Source organism: Lepeophtheirus salmonis, chromosome 6, assembly GCF_016086655.4.
Source record: "Lepeophtheirus salmonis chromosome 6, UVic_Lsal_1.4, whole genome shotgun sequence".
In the NCBI taxonomy this organism is placed as follows: Eukaryota; Metazoa; Arthropoda; class Copepoda; order Siphonostomatoida; family Caligidae; genus Lepeophtheirus; species Lepeophtheirus salmonis.
In genome coordinates, this window is record NC_052136.2 from 54,821,590 (window position 1) to 54,845,106 (window position 23,517).

Consider the following 23,517-nt stretch of genomic DNA (forward strand, 5'->3'; position numbering starts at 1 on the left):
ATTCTAACCCTTCTTATAAAGCATTGAAATAAAGAGAAAAATACGGAATTTATTTTTTCCAATGTATTATTTAAAAAATATTGTATCTTACATATACTCATATTTGAAGGCTTAAAAAAATGTTACTTTAAATGTAACAACGACTTGCTGTAATCGACCTATATCCAGTTTCTTCTAATAAATAGAACTAAAAAAAGTTTAGATCATAACTCAAGGCTAATATATAGATACATATAGATTACATAGGCTTAGGGTCAAGGACAAACACCACAATAAAATGAAAGTTCTAAAAATATTCCTCCGACCAGAGATGGATTTTCTAAGGTTATTATTATTTTTTTTTTTTGAAAAATGAGGATTGGCAAATAAATAATTGTTTCAAACAATATATTTCATTATAGATCTAAATTCTACTCTGATAAAAAAAAATATTATTGTCTAATTCCAAATTCAACTTTTCTTTGATAATCATTTTTTATTATGTTCGTGGCATATTCACAAAATTTTTGGAACAATATCAGCCATTTTGAATCCTAAGATAATTACTTTGAACAAAATACTTAATTTTGGAAAAATAAACATTATTTTCCTTGTTTTTCAAATGAATTCCCCAAAATCGATTGTTTCCTTACTTTTTTTTCAAAAACTGTAACATTAAAGAAAAAAAGACGTCTAACCCTTTCATCTGTGACAAACAAATTAAAAAATCAAGCAGTTTTCGACATGTGTACCAACATTATGAAAAAATAAATTTACAAATTGAATTCGAAATTGAAAATAGTGGTATCTCATTTATTTGACATCGTAAAGGCAAATATGTGAGTTCAAATTGTAGTAAAACCCCTTTTCCACATAATTCCTGGCCATTTAAAAGTTTTTTATATACACAACTCTACATAAAAAGGGGGAATCATCGTTAAATATCCTTCCTTTATTACAAACAGAAAAACATTATAAAGTTTATTGCGGGTTTTTTCTACTTACTTTTTATAGCTAACAAACTTTTTTTTATTTTGAAAGATGGCGGTTGGAGTATTTTATTAATTTGTCGGTACTTATATACATATACCCTTTCAAAATTAAATGTAAATAATCTTAGAATTGTTTTGAAGGGTGAAAATCTCTTAAGACTTAAATGTATCTTAAATATATCCAATGTGCTTATTTATACAGGGTGTACAAGTATCTATGCCGGTACTTGGGGTTCCTTAGCTAGCTGTTTATTTATTTTTTATTATTTTTTTTTTGTTAAATATATTTTTCAAATCAGCAACAGTTGAAGAAAAAAGGAATCAATAGACAGATTCGTTGTTCCAAATATTTGGAATAACCACAGAGCTATCCTTGGATTCCGCGGCAAGAGCGACAACCTGGACAGGCTACAGATTAAGATGAATCCCTTGATCAGTATGGTTACCAATGTGTTACCTTAGACGTGGCAGCAGGACTCAGCTTCCTGGTACAACCCAAAAAAAAAAAGTCTCAAATAGCTCCAAGACGATTTTGAAGACTTCTTCTCACCGGACTTTTGGCCTCCAAACTCCCTGGATCCGCGTCCAATTAATTCTTTTTGTGTGGTTTGTAATCAAACCACCATCCAACTGAACCTCCTATAACACCAAAGACGAACTATTAGTCGGATCAAGAAGGAATTCTTAGATTTGCCAATGGACCAAGTGACAAATGTCTGCTCACAGTATCGGCCCCGTATAGTGACTGTAATTGTGGCTGGAGGTAATTGTGTTAAATAAAATGAACCATAATCTATCAAGCTTTCAGTATCTGATTTTATTTCTTTAATTTGGTCTGAGAGGAAATGGTGTTTGAAAAAATCCTTTTTGAACCGTGTATAGTGTTGTTCTTTATTCTAAATTGGAAAATATTTTTCTATAATTCAATTTCCGAGCTCTTAGAAAAAAAAATTATATAAAAAAAGTTAAGGTATATTTTCAAAATAACATAAGATAACCTGGTGTTCCCCTTCCTTTCTTACGTTTGTATTCTTCTTCATTTTTTTATCTTATCATCCAATAATCGTAATAAACATATCAAGGAACTTATGAAAGGTGGCAATTTGATTTTAAATAGAAAAATAAAAGAGATAAAAGAATTCACATAGTATAAATATGATTTTTTCTATAGATACCTGCAGTATATATAAAATATATTTTTGATATACTTATATCTAGAATAAATTTAGAAAAAGTTTTGTTAGAGTAAAGCATGATATTTGTAAATTGAGTGCTTTTTACTCTAAATGGGTCATACAAAATCCATATTTGTAATAGATAGGGATAGGATAGGGAAATACCCTTATATTTCATTTCCAAGTCAAGCCTCAAATCTTTGTTCCCAATTTATTTTATGAAGTCCTTGAATAGAGTCCAGCTCAATTCTTCAAATATATTTTGAGCTCAGTTATAGTATACAAGCTTTTGAGTAAAAAGTCTAGCCGCAAATCTTATCTATCGAGTCCAAGTCATGCCTCGAGATTTTGATAACAAGATCAATATGTATTGTAACTTTTCAAAATCGAGTCTCAATTCTTGGCTCACAAGTTCTATTTATTGTAAATCCTTAAATATTTTTGTGAAGCTCAGTTTCAATCATTAAATCTATTTTGAATTATTCTCAAGTTCTTGGTTATCATATAAGATCCACAGTGGTATAAGCTGAACAAGAGTTTCCCGTACACTAACTTTCAAATCCAAGTCGAGTCTTGGATCTAAAATGTTCAGTCAAAGTAAAGTCTTAAGTCTTTGATTGTCCAATCGTCGAATCATAAGTTTTCCAAATTTGGACTTAACTCCAAAACGAATTTTGACTCTAAATACCTATCTATGTTGATTGATAAACTTTTATAAAAATTGATGATTTAAAAAAAGTCAAAATTGATCTGAGTAGGGTAATAATCTATTAAATATTTGATTTGTGTCAAATTGAGGTCGAAACTGCTTCTTCAAGAACCATCCAATTGATTCAAACTTAACAAATGAATCAATAACATTACAAATATAATATTTTGAAAAAAGATTGATGGTGGATTTGCTCCCATATTTACATACAAGGTTAGTCATTGGCAATATTCTACGGACATTTTTTCCACTTAACCCTGTCTGTATCTTTTGTATATTTTCTATCAGAGAAAAACACAATATTATGAATTAGTATTTAGTAAGTGTCAAAGACAATACATCATAGTTTCAGTCATAACTTAAAAAATGTATGTATCAATATCGACGGCTGCCATATCTGTTAAGATTAATTGGTCTTTCTTGAACAAATGTGTTTCATTTTTTTTACTGGTACTATTAAAGTAATTATTTAATATCACCGCATAAGCTAATTTCTAATTAGTTTTGTTTTGAATGTATTAAAAAATTAACAAATCAACTTAAAATATATTTTTCATCAATCATAATTTATTTTGTATTAAAGGTAAATTTTGCCTAATAAATATTAGGAACATATCAATCTTTGCTTAGAAACGATCCTGATATGAGCCAAATACTTTATAATGAAGATTCCTTATTACTGTTTCTTCCTATTCAAAGATAAGATATTAGGTATAGCCATCATATATAAGAATTAATGATGCTCGAAGAATAAATGGACACATCTATTTATTGGCCTAACAAAAAATTATTTGTAATACCGATATAAAAAATATGACTATCCCATATAATAAATACATGGTCAAAAAGTAAAACAATAATAAATATAATGATAATTTATAATAGAATATAAGTTTTTACATGCCAAGTCAACTTTACACTGAATGGTTTGGCTTAGGATATACTGGACTCATGAACCTATAATGACATTTATAATTTATTTAGCCCAATTTATTTAATATCATTAATTATAAGGATATACTTTTCCACAAATACATAAATGTAAATACTTTTCTTTCGTTCATTATATCTAAAAATCTTATTTTCAATATATTTTTTTCATATTTATACTTATATTGTGAATTTTATTATTTTATCCTTCATTGAAAATAATGCAAATAAATTAATGGGGAACATAATGCTTTTAGTGAAATTGATAATATTTTGTATTGAAAGTAAGTTCCATTTTTGGGTCTATGACATCTTCTTCTCTACAGTATGTCTAAGCTCAACTTTAGCAAGATTCTCCAGAAATTACAAGTAGTAAGAGAATAACACTTTATATACAGTGTCTTTCAGGTAAATTCGAACCACCTTTAACTGTATCCTGATCAATAATGGAAGCTAGTAGAGGTTTGAAATTTTATTTACTGGATCTAATAATACAAAAGAAAAAAATCATTCAATGTGTCTACCATCATCACCAATCATTTACTCTATACCAGGCCTAGAGGGTTTGCAGCCCTTGACCACGACCGCAGAGTAGACTTTTTCTCAGTACCTGAAGATGAAGCCCTTAAAGGAGTCGATGCTGTTGTGTGAATTTATATAGACTTTCCTCTCTAACTCGCCCTAAAAGAAGTAATCCATGGGTTTATTATGGGGAGTTAGAGGGCCAGGTTTGGGGATCCCAAAATGGCACGTTCTCTTCTTTCAACAGATTTGGGTCTTGCGGCCTTGTGAGAGGGGGCAAAGTCTTGATGAAACCGGAATTCGTAACCATTGGCATCAGCTTTCATCAAAGGTATCACTAGGTGATCCAGGAGCTCACAGTACCTGTCGGCACCCACCCTCTCATTTTGCGCAAAGAAGATGGGAGCATGACACTGCCGTTGTTCCCAATAATCATGAGGTTTATTATTCTGGTAGGAAACTTGATTAAAGACGTAAGGGAAATTAGATCTCTCTATGGCCAACCATCTGTCGATGGGGATATTGAGGGATCTGTCAACTGTCCATTGTTTCTGATCTGAATATAAGATAATTTGTTTACCATGGGACTTCAAATCCTCTAGTAATTTTCACCCGTGTGCCTTCTTTTTGCCTGAAAGGTTACTTCTTTTATAAATGTGGTATGACTTTATCCTCAGGTCAGTGATTATTGCCCTGGAGAATGTTGCACGGCTTAATTGAGACTTTTTGGCAAAAATGTTAGTTGTTAGAGTCCCAGGAGATGACTTCAAGGAACGTTTCAGACCTACGAGGAATATGGAAGTGCGTTTCTATCAGTCTGTGACTTGTGGGATTTCCTTGACTGTACTCTTAGGATATCCGAGCATCCCTCTTGATATACACTTATGCCCCGCACAAGCTTATTCAATGATGGATTTCCTCCGGATCTCCTTTATTGAAAATACTTGTATTGAAGTCATAGTTGCCCAACCAACTTAAAGCTAAGTCTCCAGTTCTCAATTTAAAGTTGAAATAAAATGCGAATTAAATGCTTAACTCATTTCCACGTCAATAAGTACTGGTACTTTATTTTTTCAACAATTTAAGGTAATGGTTCCCTTGAATGTACTATGAACATATTACTTATAAGAGCTGTTTGACTCATGAAATTTATTAAACTGTATATATTACTTTGGTTGAGAATGCCAGATCGTTGTATTGTTACTAGATGTAAAACAGGTCATCCAGGTTACGAAAAACTTGAAATTATATTAGACATGCATATGCTCCCAATTAAATTTGAAGGAGCAAGAAATGGATAAACGTCATCAAAAAAGTTACTAGCAATTAGTTTTATCCTGGAAATACAAAAGAACTTTTAAACTGATTTTTTTCTAAATATGGGATAGAGGTGGGTAGTCTCTATCCATAATCAGAAATTGCTTATAAACAAGTGTGACCATAAGCTTAAAACCTTTTTAAATTTTATATATTGAGTGATAAATTGATCGTAGAGAAAAACACACAAACTAAAAAATTAAAAAATTTACAAAAATTGTACTCTATATTTTTTAAATTATTCAATATAACACCCTTCCTTATTGACTACTTCCTTTAAACGTGATTAAAATGCTTCACATGCTGCAAACCCGGATCTGTTTGGGGATTTGAGGCATGAAATAGCTGTAATGGACTTTCAACACTCAAGAGGATACATTTCCAGTCATCTGCAGTCCAGTGTTTCCGCTCATGACAGAATTGAAGCAGCCCCTTCCTTTGGTTTTCTGAAAGTTTAGGGTGCAGACGAGGTTTGTATGGCAAAGAATTCAAAGAGTGCCTCAGATAGTTGTGGACAGATGACTTGGATATTGGATAGTCCTTACAAGTCAACCTTGCTGCAAGTTTCCCTGTGGATTGCCTCTTTTGGTGAAAGATTTTGAAGTCACCAGTTTGGGAACTTTGCCTTCTGATTTGCAAGGGTTTGCCCACCCTTCTTACACCAATCTCATTGGTCCTGAGAGGAATCCGCAACCTTTGAGCAACGTCTTTCTGGCTTGATCCACCCTCTATCATGCCAACAGCCTTGGCCCTGGTCTCCAAAGAGTGATCTCTCACTATTTCGGATATTTCACTAACAAATGACTACTTCATTAAAATCAATAAAATTTTAAGAATTATTCTCGATGGATATTGGTATATATTTCTGCACAATTTTTGTATAGGAAAGAGAAATAAGACAAAAGATTCTTGACAATAATAGGAATATTTTTTCTTCTCTAAACCATATTTTATACTTTAAAAAAAAGTGTGCAAGATACATATCAACATGCATTCAAAAGAATTTCTAATAAATTTTAATTTCTTAATTTTCCGGGTAACGCTGGGCCTACTTACTTTAGTAGTAGTTATGTAAGCAATTTGGAAGAAACTATATCCTCCAAAAACTTTAATATACATACAATAAATAATCAATATGTATTTGCTGCTGCATATACTCAGCAAATGGAGGGGGAAGACTTCATTTACATTTAATATCTAAAAAAACGCAGATTTAGTTAAAGTTTCCGTAACAGAACAAAGATATTTGCTAGGAAAATACTCTCTGTATTCTCGATATATTTTGCTACAGAAAAGAGGAATCATGTTGCACAAAGTAGTGGAAAATCTTGGAAAAGTAAGATTGGAATACTGATCCAAGAAACATAACCAAAGTGTATGGCACATTATAAATATTTTTTAAATAATAATAGAACCTTATTATTGATCTCTATAATCGAAAAGCTTTCAAAATAGCAAAACTTCAACGAAAAAAAACATTATTACATTAGTGCAAGAAGCTATGTTTGTCATGACAACTAATGTATTGGTTTATTTTTTCTGTTCCACCTGTGGTAAGTGTACCCCATGACTATTCCTCACGTAAAGCTTTTATATTCACTTGTTATATTTATTCCACAATATTTTTTTTATAAATTACTCACATTAGCAATAAGGCAAACAATACTTATTGATAGTTGAAATATAAATATACAATTTATAGATCAATAAAAAACAGGCAAAAGATATTCGGAAAATTAAAAATGCAATGCTTATTAGTCATAAATTATCTCCAATAAAGTTATTCAAGGATGGCAGTTCAATAGATTGAATATATATTTCACACAAGCAAATTGGCAAAGATAAACGAATTAATTGGTTAAAGTATATATTTTCAATATATATTCTCGAATAAAGTTACATAAAAATATGACCCTAACACGTGCAAAACTTATTTATACTTGGCAATATGATTTTTTTTTTTTTTTTTCCTAAGGTACTTTTGTTATTTTTTTAATTCTTGAGAAGGGAAGTATAAAATGTGTTTGCTCATGAATGATGATGATAACTGTACGTAGTCCTTGTTGAACTTAAAACAGAATTGAAGATCTACATCGGAGTAATTTCTGTCTATGTTTTTGATGATAGGGAATATGGGTGTGTTTATTTCCTTACTCTTATAGCTGCTCGAAGCTAATCAGGACATGCTGCCCACCTCCAAAACATTGTTGAATATTCAGAGTTAAAATATCACTTTATGGTTTTTATATATTTTTACCTACCACCAGACGATATTTTATAAGATCTTGTTCATGTCATTTCTATGGATTACAATTTTATAGAGAGAATACAGCTTAGAGATTAGAAAAGGAAAAATGGTTAGTGCGTGTGATTTCTGTGAATGAACTTTTATCACAATGATAACTCAATGGTACTCTCGCTTTAAACTATTTTGCCTAAGGATACTATGGTGAAAGCCCTTTTACTGCAGGATATTTTGGCTTAACCAATTTTCCAATAAGGATATGTTCCTTTTATATATAACAAATATGATTTATATGTTGGTGTTGTATATATTTTGATTGAAATAACAAATATGATTTATATGTTGGTGTTGTATATATTTTGATTGAAATTGATGTTTCTTATCAAAAATTTTAAACAAAGTATAGAATTTTTATTACTATAAATAAAACAAAAAAATAGTTTTTTGTTGGAATGAATAATGATGAAATTATGCACCAGAATTCAAATTCATACTTTCTTAAACTAAACTTGAGTTATCACTCCATACTGCATCCGTGTATCCGGCCGAATAATGATGGCTTAAACTACTCCTCTTATCTAATATACCTAGATTACAATTCACCTCATTTAACTGCAAAAATCCTTGAATGTTGGTTTGAGCGACTAAATTTGATGTATAACTAATACCATTCATAAAGATTAAATTTGTTTCTTTTACAATGTCTTTATCCCCGGAAAGTATTGGATATTCTTGCATAGCTTAGTAGTAAAGATGACTATTAAATCGCTAAATAATTAATTATTGATCCAAAACTACCACTTTATACGTTTTATCAGAAACAGAAAGAAGGCAGAAGCGAGGCGATTTATTTCACTCTGAAACTAACAAAATCCTTCTGTAGTTGAAATTGTTATGGTGAATAGATCACTATTGAACGATACATTAATTAAGGATGCAATTATATCATTGATTCAAGAATTTATCGTCTGAACACTCCATCTATCCCAAGGAGTAAGAGGGAGGTATATTAAAGATGAGGAGACGTTTTGTCAAAGTTTAGCGTAATTTTCCATTTATCCAGTACCTTCGGTTTTTCAAAGTTAAGAAATTAATGCATCACCCAATAAAGAAATAACATCTTACTTTCTAAAATAATCTACAATATGGATTAAGGACAAGAATTTATAACTCGTTAATATGTACATTTTTCATTCTAAACGAAAAATACTTGTAAGTGATGGGTTTTTATGATATGAAGTAAATCAAATCAATAATATTCTACATTATAGACTACTTTATTGATTCTCCTTCTACATAATATATAAAGTTTTTATCTTGTTTTGAACGAGCAACGAATGAATAGGTACATCCAATAAGAATTTTTTGATTTGTCTTATAATGAATTACTACTTTTATCAATGTCCTATGGTTCTCTCTGGCAAATCTTATAATTTACTGTTTATATAAATATAAAATGAATAATATTATATTTCAATCAAACCTGGCTTATTAGTCACATGTGCATTAGATCTCTAAACAACCCTATCCAGAGATTTCATAATATAAAAAAAACTGTAGTAACTGGTCCATTAAAATCTGAACACTTTCAAAATCTTAAACTTCAACAAGATATAATTTATTATTTAAACATAGAATTTCAACAAAATAAATATTATAAATAAATGTGCGTTCGAGCTCTCTTAATAATTAATGTAGCCGCCCATAGCGACAATGATGGTTTCCAGGAGGAGGCTGAAGCCTTGTCACCCACTGCAGATGTATTCATCTGTCATGGCGTTCAAGTACTGGCTGACAGTTGCTTTGAGGATCTCGGTGTTTTCATTAGAGACATTGCAAGCCTTCCCTTCGACATGAACCCAAAAGAGGTAGTCAAAAGGGTTGGCATCAGGGCTGTAGGGGGCCAAAAGTGTAAAAAAAAAAGAGTTTAAAAAAACTCAAATGAATCATTCAAAAGAGTTTCTTTCATTTCTGGTGTCAAAAGTGGACTCTTCACCCTCACGGGGCTCTTTACACCCACTTTTTTGATAGCCCTCAAAAAAGGCTGGTGTGAAACGGCGAGTTGTGTTGTGTAATTATTTTTTTTCCTTTAATAGATCAAAATATAAATTAATTTAAATTACTCATCCTCCATAAATTTTTGAATTAGTAAGTTTTCAGACTTCAATTGACTACTGGATATTGAGCATGTTTATGTATCTCCAGCAGGCAGTCCCACTAACTATTACTTGGCCTCTGAATATAAGCCTATCTTTAACAAATCTGTAAGTAAAAGAATTTTAGAGGATTTTTTTTCCAAAAATTCGCAGTAATGTAAGAAATCGTAATAAGTAATTTATTGTTGTTCCCAACAATTTACTAAAGTGAAGTGGTATTCCCACAACTTATAATCCTTAAAAAAGTATCAACATTTATTAAATGTCGAATACAACTTTGGATGTGTCACATCGACAACGGATACAGAGATATAATTTCTATCTAAAAAAACTACAATACCAGCACTCTCATTTAGCCCAGTTCATGAACATCATTTACATAACAGTGGAAATTCGTGTGTTTGAATAATTTTGAACTAGTTTGAAATTAATTAATGTTTGTAGTAGTTTTAGAATTTTGAATGAATTAATTTGAATTCATCATGAATGGATGGAATACATAGCTACTGCACGATTAAATAATATTATAAGATATATCTTTTATTGAAATATATGGAGGTTTCTTGTACAAAATAACTGAATGTTTATACGAAGATATATTTTAAGAATTGGCGTCGTTTACTGATCACTTGTTCTAAAATGGGTCGCTATACTTGAAAAAATAAGAAACACTCATCTAGAGTAATTACTTTTGACTCCATTCATCGTTTCTAGCAATTAGCTTATTCAAATTGTGCCTCCCGAGAGATCTCGGTCTTCTTAAGTTGGCTTTCTACATTTTATATTGTTCTGAGGCTTACAACCCCCATCTGATTTTGTAAAATTGGACAAAGGAGAAAGAATTAAATAAAATAAATTATTTGTTTGCCATAAACTTCTTATCTATTTATCTCAAAATTTAATAAAGCAAACTGCACTTAATTCAAAGCTTAATGTTTCAGCTATCAAATGGCATTCTATTTTATTAGGTAAGATTATTATAAAGGGGTTAAAAATAGGAAAACTCCAAGGGGCAAAATTTACTCTGTGTTTTTTATAATAATAACAGCGACCCTATAAATTCAGATCATGACTCTTATTATTAACTAATTAATAATAGAGATGTTAAAAATTTTGTAATTCTAGTGAGCGTGAATAAAAAAAAGTATACGTTGGAATCTTTGAGAGACGACATGTTTTCTGACAAAAGTCACTATATAAACTACAAAGTCGGTCTGAAAAATATACAGCGTCAATGTGAAGGCTGATAAATACATTTAAGACCATATTATGTACAATAACAATCGTGCAAGTTGCAGATTAAATGAGCAATTGCGCAAGTTACCATTTGTACGTCCTAAACCCCATTATTTAATTACAACATTAATTTTTTTAATCACCAAATAGTAGTAGATACTCTCATTTCATTTTGGTCCATATAAATTACTTATTTATAATATGTTTATTTTTAAGTCTTGGAAATTTTGATAGTCATGTTATCTAGCGCGCCAAAAAGTTTGTTGCAGTTAGTAATTTATCTCAAAAAAGTCAAAAATTGCACCAATAATTTATAAAAGGTTGATAAAATACTCCATGTTTGCATAATTATCATCAAAATTACTATGAATACTTCATCTTTTTCATAGTTGAAACTCGTAAATATAATTTCAAATAATTATGAAGTGAAGGCATAAAAATATATTTTCAGAAGGACTAATTCACATATATTTATAATTTATCTATGTATTAAATGCGAATGTATGTATGTTTGTCAAGGAATCGTACCCAAACCAAAAAATGAATTTTGTTGATATTTTCATGTAGGTTCTTAAGGCTCCAGCGATTGCTCTGGAAATTTTTTTTTGTTTGGCCTTAAAGGCTACGGTGGCCTTTAAATAGAATTTTTTTATTTACCAATTTATTGAAAAACGAACGACTATTTTATATAAAGCAGAAAGTAAATGGGGTATAATTATTCTCGCTACATGTTGGTTTGGATCTAAGCACACTTTTTTTTAAATAAATTATCCGTTTTAGTGAAGAAAAACAAAGAAGATAGATTAGGACGAAGGATTTATCTCAATAATGAGAAATAGGCTCGAAGATAAATTTAACTTGAATATTTTTTTCTTCTCTAAACATAATAATCAGTGGTGTAAATCCAGTTAATTTGTTAGCTGGCCTGTTCCTTATGGGGGAAATCTTCCCTTTATAGTGGGTGTATTCTTTATTTGCATTTTTGAAAGGAAAAATCAAAATTTTCTTATGTTATTTTTTCTTCTTTATGCAACATAGGATAGCTAACGAAAAAAAAACTTAAAAAATACTTTTTAAAGGTTAGAATAATGTCTATCATAAACAATTTATTTAATATAATGATTAGTAAAATATTAATCCTTATTAATGAAATACAGTTTTTGTACCTTTTCTTCAAAATTTGAATAAGATATGCTACCTAAAGATGATAATTTAGAAAAATGGAATTTTGTATATGTATTTTTTATACCTTATGACCACTTTTCCACAAGAAATTGAAATCGAAATTCGAAAAACAGTATAAAAAGAAACCGCCCTATTCTACATACATTATACTTTATCCCTGATACGTTTAAGAAGGACAAAAAGACTATATAAAATTGTATGACACATCTTTTTCTACCCTTTCTCCTTTCTTAAACCATGATAAATGTATCTGCAATGTTGATAAATGGATTTGCTTTATTTAAGTTTGCAGTCTTCTAATATGTTTTTATTTTATTTCTTATGTGAAACATAACTATGTACTCGTATATAGGTGGAGTTATGTATTCTCTAGTGGTTTTCTAAGAAAGATACACATACATGCATATCTATGTCCATACTTATTTTGTACGATTATATTAAAATGTTATTCATATATTTTTAATTCTTGCAATCATCTCCCTTAGTTCTTTATGCGTCAAAATATGCATAATTGATTGAGTAGAAGAATATTTGATCTACTGCATTTTAAAAAAAAATCTACCTTAATCTTTTTTTATATATATTACGTTGATTGAAATGTCTGTTAGTTAATCAATTTAAAGTTATGTTTATATTTTGTTTAGTTATCTTAATGGACATAAGAATATTTTTGAGAAATACATTTTTTTTTCTTGCCCATTCCAATATGTATACTTTTTTTAATTTTATCTAAGTATCTAAATGAGTCTTTATAAAGTTTAATAATGAAAGGGAATTTAAAATTTAATACAGCAACAACGAGTAATCCAAAAAAATTATTAAAAACTTAACAAAATGAAAAAAAAATATTTTGAAAATAAAATAATCAGAGTTTCAATCTCATTAATAAAGAAAAATTGTTTGTATGATTATAGGAAAACGAGTCAATTTTTGAATACTTGTGTTTATAGAATAGAAAGTATATACAGGGTGCACTATACACTGTACATGTATAATATATAGGGTGCCATATGATGCAAATCATTTAAACAAATTTTGATCAAATTAATAACAATGTAGTCGTATTATTGAAATATTGCAGGCGTATGTATATGGAATCGAACGTGTATACAGGGTCCACACTATATAGTACTCCATTAATCAAAAAAATATTTTTGGCATATGTAAGAAGTAGAAATGTACATTCTGTAAAAAAGTACCGGGAATTGTTAAATAAAAACAAATTTCACGTTTAATCATTAAAATTTATTTTGTTTCCTTTAAAGTATTCTCCAATGGAAGCAATACACTTATGCCAACATTTTTCAAGTCCTCCAAATATTTTTTATAGGCACTTTTTGGAATGGCCTTTACCTCCTTCCTCAAATTGTGTTTAATGGATTCATAAGGCTCAGAACAGGTTCCACGGAGTGAATATGGTGGTTGATCCATGGTATTTATTACCTGTTTAGCTTTAAATTTGCGAAGGTGCGTTATCATCGGTAAAATTCAAAAAAAAAATCCATAGTTCGGGCCTTTTTTGACAGATTTTCTCTCGCAATCTCCTTAGTACGCCCAAATAGTACTCCTTATTGACAGTTTATCTCTTTGGAGCGAATTCGTGATGCGCCACACAGCAGATAACTAATGATGTTTATCCTGCAAATTCTTTAGCTGGCCCTCTTTTGGAATTGGTTTTGTGAAGAATAATTTTTCTTTTCCTTAGCAGTTGTCATCATTATTTAATTCCTGAGTAGGGAAGTTCTTTTTTTTACTATTGAGCATGTATGTGTGATCATATAAGACGGAGAGTAAACTTGAGGAGTTGTTGCAAAGTTTTAATTAAAAGTTTTTGTTGGACTCACAGTATAATTAGGGATTGACATCGGAGTAATTCTGAGTTATGTCCTTATTTATTTCCGTCTACTACTTCTGCCTTTTCATAGATAATTGTAGCTGATCTGATAAAAAGTCAAGAACGTTATTCTTTCTCTCCTCCAAAACATTATTTAATTTGTCACGGTTACCATGTTGAAGTTCGTTTTATTTTTTTAGCATGCCCATTATAGACACAATTTCCATCACAAGCAATATCACTATTGATATATTTGTAATTTATGAACTTAAATAGGGAAAATTTAAAAAATCATGAAGTTTTTTTCTAAACATTAAAATTATTTTTTTGGTAAATTTATTTATTTTATCTCATTAGAATAATAAATATTATTATTATTTTAATTCCTTAAGACATTTATTACACTATTGCTTTATTTCAATTTTTTTTTTTCATTTAAATACTATTTTACTAATAAAAAAAAGACCAAATTGGCCATAGTTGGTAAAAAATGTAAAGGAAAAACGAAATTCAATTTTTTGTACGAAAGGAAATTGACACGTAGCTCCATTTTATGATTTTTTTATATAGCATTACTTTTTATCAGACTTAACTTTCAACATAAACACTATGAATAACCTCTATTATTACCCAATTAAGCACTTCATTAAATTTTTATTCTATAGACGTCAAGTCTTAAATAAACAAAATCCTGAATGAACCCTTTATATAAATATAGTTATGCATAAATAAGGTGCACAAACTATTTCTGCCACGGAAAGAATTTTTATTTTTCAAATGTAATTTTCTCTACAGCCAGTTATCATATTAAAAAAATTACAATTACTATTTGAAAACTTAATGTGTTCTTATTTACGTTATTTAATCAAAACACCTCAAGCCTCAATTACAGTCTCTATACGAGGCCGAAAGTGCAAGCAGGCCTTCACCACTTGGTCCCTTGGCAAATCCTGGAATTTCTTCTTTTTCAGAGTAAGAAGTTCGTCTTTGGTGTTGTATGGGGTTCGGTAAGGTTGTCCTTCGATCGAACCCAACACAAAAAAAATCAATCAGATTAAGATCTGGTGATATGAAGTCCTCGAAATCGTCTTGAAGACACTTGAGACTTTTTTTCGATCTGGTAAGGAGCAAAGCCCTTTAGAGGCTTCAAATTCCCTCTTAACCTTTCAAAAAAACGGAGTCCCAGAGTTAAATCAATTCGTATGTTGTTGCTCCGGGCTCAGATTCCAAGGAGAGCTCCGTGCCTTTTTCAAATATTTTGGACATCAAATTCGTCAATTTATTCCACTTTTTTCCAACTGTTGAAGGTTTGAACAAGATATCTAACAAAAAAAAGTCAGCTGCCTAGGTGACCGTGTATGCCTAAGTGTGCATGCTAAATTAGCATCATAGATACTTTGCTCACCCTACATATATTCATTCTCATGAATGGTTTTTATTAGAATATATTTCTTACCCAAAGCCAATTATTTAATTAAAGTATTGGTTGTATTAACGAAACAAAAATATAAACAATTCAACTAGGCTACTATTTTAATAACCGACCAATATATGGAGCATAATTTGAAGATTAAACGTGCTTTATCAGCGATAAAAGAATTTAATTTGTTCACGTAAAAATAATTTACATTTTATGGTTTCTAGAACAATTATACTTAAACAATATTGTCAACTTTGAAATTATACTACGTATATGAATTATTTAGTCATTTAAATTATTACTTGAATTATTTTAGCCATTGTTTCGTTATTTATAGGTATGTAATTTTAATTTAATACAACCAATGGTTTAGTTAAACTATTGGTTTTTGGGTAAGAAATAAATGTTAGAATTATGATAATTATTGTTTCAGGAAAATAGGCTTAAAATAACAAGATTAGTTTAACTTGATGAGCATTACACCTCGAAAAACATTAAATTCTTCAAAGCTGAGTCCATCAAAAGTGATAGATTCAGTTTGAAGCCCAATTAATCATATTCAAAGTCATGTACTATTCTTTTGGAAAATGGTTTTCCACAAATTGATCTAAATAGTACAAGAAAAATTGACTGAGGGGGAAAATTACCCGAAGGAAATTTAAACAAAGCAAAATATTGTCACCAAAAAGTATAATTTGAAGTTAGTATTAAACATAAAAAGTTACTTATAACTAAATGTATGAAACTCTTAAAATTACATAAAATTAACGAAAATTTGTCTTAAAGACAATTTATTTTTTTTGAAAATTTAAAGATGATTAAAATTCATATTTATCTTTAACCTCGGACAAAAAATTTCACATCTTTATTTTCATTCACAAACTCATAAAGGAGACCAAAAGTTTCACCATTATATTTTGGATTCTTAAAAAAAATATGTGAATGAAAAAAAACGAAGCTTAATATATCTGAGTCTTGATAGTTCTTTAGTTCCAAAATCTACATACTTTAACATTTTACGTGTTTCAAAATTTTAGTAATTATTTATTTCTATTTTCCCTTAATACATACATATTGTAACAAACGAATGTGCCCTTTAAAAAAATGATAAATCCCTGTGGAATAATTTGGAGACTATCTATTTAAGTATTTGAAATACTTAAATATGTTTTGAAAGCTTTTTGGAGAATTGAAACGATGGTATTAAAAAAGAGACTTTGAGTATATAATAATACAGCATTTGGTATTTTGACCGGATTTCCCTGTAAAACTAAACAATTTAAAATTGGAAAAATGAACTCTCAATTATTTATTCAGATTCCAAATACTAAAACTATAGAAAAATAAATTTTTGGAAACGTATAAAATTTTATTGAAAGTGGGCTTTGGCTTATGCGTTCCACTTCCGTCAGTTTTCCTCGAACATTTCTACATTTTTATCGGCCTCAGAAGGACACATTTTGTGATGGTAGATTAAAAATATATTTCGCTAATTTATATAAGCATAAAGTTTTTTTGAACAATTCGTGGAAATAAATAATATTCATGGGCCTCAGAATTACACATTTTGGGATGGTAGATTAAAAATATATTTTGCTAATTTATATAAACATAAGGTTTTTTTGAATAATTTGTGAAAATAAATAATATTCATTATATTATTGTTCTTACTTTCTCAGCTTGACTAATTTATTTAAGAGTAATAACATATTTTTAATGCAATAAAGGTAAATTGATGAAGGTTTTTTGATTGAGTAATATTTTTGATTAATTACATACATTAATCATCGTTATCTATCTTTATCGATGTGGGATATAGTGGCATTATAACTCAAGTAGCTGTACTGTTGTAGTAATATAAAGTTATAAAATCTGGCAAATGCGAAAAAGAGAAAAATTACTAAAACTTTGACAATTGGGTTATGAGTAGTGTTGTATAGGTCCTTATTTGGAACCGAAGACCGCTGTCCAGTAAAGTCCCCCTTGTCGGTCCTTAAAGAACGTAAACTCGATCCCTCACGACGTCAATCAGGTTGTTTTTCCTTTTTTTTTTTAATTCATCCCTTATATAATACCATAAATTATATGACTTAGTAACAATATCTTACGTCCGTATTTTGTTGTATTATAATGAAAAAAATAATTTTTTTTTAAATATATGAGCAATAACCTTAGTACATCTTTTTATATATCTTATTTGGCTTAATAAACACTCAATATTTTATGAAAATTCAAAGAACTGTCAATTACGGAATTGTCCCCAAGATCGACAGTCCAAAGGACCGATGGGACCGGTCTTAAGACTGGACTAGACTGTACAGAATAAATAAGGACTAACATAACATTAGTTCTGAATAAGTTTCACGTCCAAAATAGTTTATGAAATAATTAAGATAATGAAAGCTTAGAAACTTTGAAAATGGAAATTTGTTGATAAAAAATTTGGTAAAAACTTTTTTACAATTTTGCAAAAAAATAAATACTTGCATGTATTTGAATTGTTAAGAGAAACACAAAACTACCAATATTTTTTTTCGTCCTTGCACAAACAAAATAGTCAAGGAAAATAATGTCGTCGATAAAATATCCCTAAATAACTGGTAATTTTTGGAAATACCGCTAAATGTATGTAATAAAATGTTCCAGAAATTCAAAATACTTTATTTTAATTTTGAAGATTCAAATTTTATTTCCAAAATACCTCGTTTTGTTGCATTTCTTATTAAAAATTGATGAAAAAAGTGAATAAAGTAAAAGAATTGGAATATTATTCAAATAATAACAGATATTCACATATAAACATCAAGTTTTATAAGTGGAATATATATACAAACGCATTTTCATACAAATTTCTTAAATTTTTATTTTATCTAAGAATCCAATATTCCATTAGAATTCCATTTTTTTGCATCAGAAAAAAAAGGAAGTACAATTTATACTGATCTCTTTTTTTACACATAACATTTTTAATTTCGAATAAATTTAGGAAAATTTGATATCATATACAGGGAGCAAGGGTCAAATTGTCTCCAAAATATTTTTCTACAAAATATACATTTTTTACCTTTTTTATTGAAAATCAAAACTATGACGAGCATATAGGTAAAGAGTAGCCATTCATTCGATATAATCACCATTGGCGTCAATAACGGCCTCAATACGGCCTCTGAACCGGCCGCAGGCTCTTCTGACCATCTCATTGTCCATGTTGCCGAATATCCTGGAGTCCATCCTACTGGCCTTGGTGCAATGGGGATGTCTATTGGTTTGTCTCTCGACATAGCCCCAGACAAAATAGTCCAAAGGATTAAGGTCGGGAGAGTTAGGAGGTCACAAATCCTTGGTTACGACGTCATAACAGTTCTCGGTTAACCACTGCATGGAGATTTTGGACACATGCTAGGGTGCTGAGTCCTGTTGCCACACCCAGGGCCTGTCTCCGGCCACCCCTTGGATCCAGGGCAGAACCACCTTCTCCATAACATCCAGGTAGACCTCTGTATTGACCTGTAGACCCGTTTCAAACATGTGGGGAGACATAACATGACCTTCACTGCTGACTACCCCGAACACCATGACCATTGCAGGGAACTTGGTCTTCATTACCTTCCTCACATGGCTGGTGCAGGTGGCAATCCACCTGTTGTTTTGCTTGTTGACCTTCTGATCTTGACAGAAATTATTTTCATTAGAGAAAAACCACAGCATCCCGGGCTGCTGTGGGTGCTTAACCATGTTGAGCAATTTTGTTGACTTCATCAGCCTGTTGTCCTTTGCCTTCTGGGTCAAGATCTGGCCCACCTGCATCTTGTAGCTCCTGCAACTTAAATCCTCAGATACACAGTCCCTTATTGTTTTCTCATGGCAGCTTAGATCCCTCGCCATGGTCTTCATGGACCTGGTAGGGTCATCCTCAACCATCTTCTTGACCTTGTCGACAAAGTCGGTGTCTCTGACTTTCCTGTCGGCGCCTTCCTCCTTGGGTGCCCTCTTTATGGTGGCATCAACATCCTAGGTGTCCTCTAGCTTCTTACCGATACGCTGAACAGTCCGTAAATTCACTCCTAAGGTTGAAGCAATCGTTGAATTGGAGATTTCACCTCCATTATTAACCAATGCCATGACTACGGTGGTCCTCAAAAGCTCCTTGTTCCACTTATAGCTCTTTATCTTTTCATATGATGACGGCATGATGCTAACTGAACTACGTATCGTCAGCTGACGAGAATAGCTTTCCTATTTGGTAACCGGTTTTTTATTTGGTAATGTCGTCTTCAAGTTATCAAGGTTTAAAGTAGGCAACAATTTGATCCCCGCTCCCTGTGGCTGTTTTTTGAAACGTGATTCACTTTTTGATTTATAACTCAACCCTCTGTATAGTCTCCCTTGAGCTACAAAAAAATAAACTTTTGTGTTGTGGTTGTAGAAGTAGCCCTCCTTATATAACCTATCCCCTTCCAAAATGGGCACCACTGTCTTAGCCTAACCAGGTACTAAAGATGTATCTATGCAAAATGTTACCCTTCTACATCCAACGGTGTGGTACCCATACAGGAAACACAAATTGTATTTTACATATATACGGATAATCATAATTAATAACAAAATATTACTTTACAAAAGAACACTCAATAATTTTCTTTCATCAAACGAACAATATTTTATTGCTTGGAAATTATTTTAGTATAGCTAAGACAGATTATCAAATATTGTTTTATATTGTATTAACAATTGCTTTTATCAAACCAGGAATTTTTGACAGGGTTGATTTTATCTTGTTATAATTTTTTTTTTTTTTTTTTCAATTTTTCAAGTGTAAACTTTAAACGATAGGTTTTATGGGAATATATATTTGATGAAATAATGTGATAATAGTGCTTGTCACAACTTTTATACAGTAAGTAAGCCCTCGGCCCTAATAATTGCCCCAGTAAGAGGAATAAAACCCTTGCAGACATTGACTATGTAGTTAAACTCGAGGTTGGTACACTCCTTTTTGATTGAAGCCTCTAGAAACTGGACACTCCTGTGAGGATGTGCATATAGCCTCCCGTCCAGGCGCACCTAAATAGAGTTTGCGTCTGGAGATGAGGGTGGCCTTGTTGATGTCCCAAAAGTCCTTAAAGTTGTCTCGCCAGAAGGATTGGGTCCTAGCGGTGCAATGACACGGAGCTTCATCTTGAGTGAAAACATAGTTTTCCGAAATCTTTTCTCTGACTCCACAACGCCCAAGACTATGGTTCTGGCTAGATATTTTTTTCTGAAGATATGTTCGGTTGTAATGTAACGTCTGTTCTGTTTATTTACAGTGGCATTAACGGCAAAAAAACATTCTTCAAAAAAGAGCTAAACTTTGCCCGAATTTTTTTTGACCTTGACAATCTTCTTTGTTTCTTTCCAACCGTTTCAGCTTGTTTTGTTCGGAGATATGATGTTTTGCTGTTCTCCTTTGTGACTTTGCACCAATGTCAACGGATTGAAAATAATAAATATATACTACTATAGATGACCATCCATGTATATATGGGACACAACTCTTTTTCTCTTTTTTTTTCTTTTTTTTTTTGAACAACTAAACACTTTTTCTTATCTTTTATTATTAGTACATAGAATATTTATTCAGTAGAAGAAGGAATTGAATGAAAACTATCGTTTAATGAATGCCCTTAAAGAATTAAAAGATTTTTTTTTATTAATATTATCAGAATATATTATATCTTTTAATTCCTTAATATATTCTTTATACAGGGCGCGGCAACAAAATTACCTTCTTTAAGGTTTAGAACTAGTAGTAGTATGGGTAGTGTTTCATTCTTGAGGCAAAATTACAAAACTTTCATGAATATACCGTCACTTATTATCATGTATCGAAGTACTGAGGAACGTACGTTTGCTGTCGAAAATAAATATTCCCAAAAAATGATCTGAAAAAATATTTTATTAAACTAATGGCATTCTAACTCCAAATTTTTTGTTTCTGCAATTTATGAAAATCAATTAATTTCCCCAATTTACAGTAGGTACATAAAAAATAGCTTTGGCGAATTGTCCGCTTACAACCAATAGGTTAAAACCCAGTTCTCCACGTCTTATTCAATTTATATATTTTTGTAAATTATATTAAAGTCATATGCTTTTTTGGGCAATACATTCATAAAAAGTATTAACTCAAAAACTCATTGTTAATAAAAGTACCTGATACTCAAATTAAAAAATTAAGTAAATTTTCATGTGAGCTCATTTAATACATTAAATCATACAGTTTTAGGAGCTATAAAGAATTTTTTCTATTACGATTAGTTTATACAAGAAATCCCTGTTTTAAAGTGGGATCAAAAGGAGCTGACATAAAAAAATAGTTGAATGACTTAACTCAATGGGCAAATGAAATTATTCTTTTGAACTCAATGTGCGTTGGTTCTATACTAGGTAATTCCTAGAAAAGTCAATATACTTCATGTATATTGACTTCATCAACAATTGGAGTCGGATGAAGTTAATGTATTACTATAATGTTTACTAATACTTGATGAGTGCAACTCCATTTGACCAATTAAAGGAAGATTAAAAAAATTATTCATATTAAACAGTAGATAATTTTTTATCTATTCTACTTCTATAGAAAACTCAGCAATTCTCAGAATTTTATTTCTTTCTTGTTGGAATTGATAGCTAACAAGCAAATATTAAAATTTAATACAACTTTATGAGAATAAACATTCCATTGGAAAACTAAAAAAGTTTGAATCATTTATTAAGAGCAATAAAAATGGTCCATGAGATTTTTTTCTTTTATAAAACATAGTATATATTTATGAAATTCATTACGAAGTAATATTGTAAAAATATTTATGTAATCATATTTACAGGTATAATAGATGATAATTGCCGTAATGTCGTCAGTAAAGGTACATTATGGTGATATCTCACTTCAAGAACATTCATTTTATCATCAAGGCTTCGGCATATTGAGGTTATTATTATGAGAATCCAATCCAAGTATTTGAGGTAAGTTTCTAAAAGTGTGAACAAAATTTTATTATCCAACAAAAATTGTTAAATGACAATAGTTAACAGATTTTCATTTTTTTTTTTTTTTGCCATTGGGTTCATTTGGTGAGAACTTATTTGCTATAATGTCGAAAAACAAGGGAAAAAATTTCTGGTTTGTTGCCTACAAAGTACTTTTTGGAAAAAAGTTTTTACAATATCTACAGGGTTTATTATTAGTTTTCTTCTAAACTATCACAAGGTACACAAGCTATCTGAGACACGAAAATGATTTTTTTTTCAAACACAATTTTCTCTCCAAACATTTATCAGATTTAAAAAAATAAAGCTTGATAAATTCTAATTTATTTGATACAATAAAACTCCCTCCAGCCTCAATTACAGTCTCTATACTAGGCTAAAACTGCGACAAGATCTTTGCCACTTAGCCCCTTGGCAAATCCTGGAATTCCTTCTCGATCTGACTGATAAATATGTCGTTGGTGTTGCAGGGGATTCGGTTGGTTTGTTGTTCCATCGCGCCCATACAAAAAAAAATCAATCAGATTCAGATCCTTATTTTTTATATTTCTAATCCCATGAAGAATAATTGATTAGACTTTTTGATAAAGTAATATTTTTGATTAATTATATTTATTAATCATCGTTATACATATATAAAGAAGGGACATGTAGTTGAAATCATATTATGACTCAAGTAAATGTACTATTAATTTTATATAAAATTAAAAAATCAGGCAAACACAAACACGAAGGAGAAAAATTACTAAAACTACGTGTATTGAGTTCTCAGGAAGTTTCCTGTT

At 30.4% G+C, this 23,517-nt stretch overlaps 1 protein-coding gene across 1 annotated transcript in view; it reads left to right on the forward strand.

Annotated features, from left to right (window-relative positions):
• LOC121120792 (uncharacterized) overlaps positions 1–23,517 on the forward strand; it is a 62,364-nt gene that overhangs the window by 22,638 nt on the left and 16,209 nt on the right. Inside the window, exon 2 of the mRNA XM_040715670.2 lies at positions 22,570–22,708. The gene's annotated coding sequence lies outside the window, so the exon portion shown is untranslated. The remainder of the gene's footprint in view (positions 1–22,569; positions 22,709–23,517) is intronic.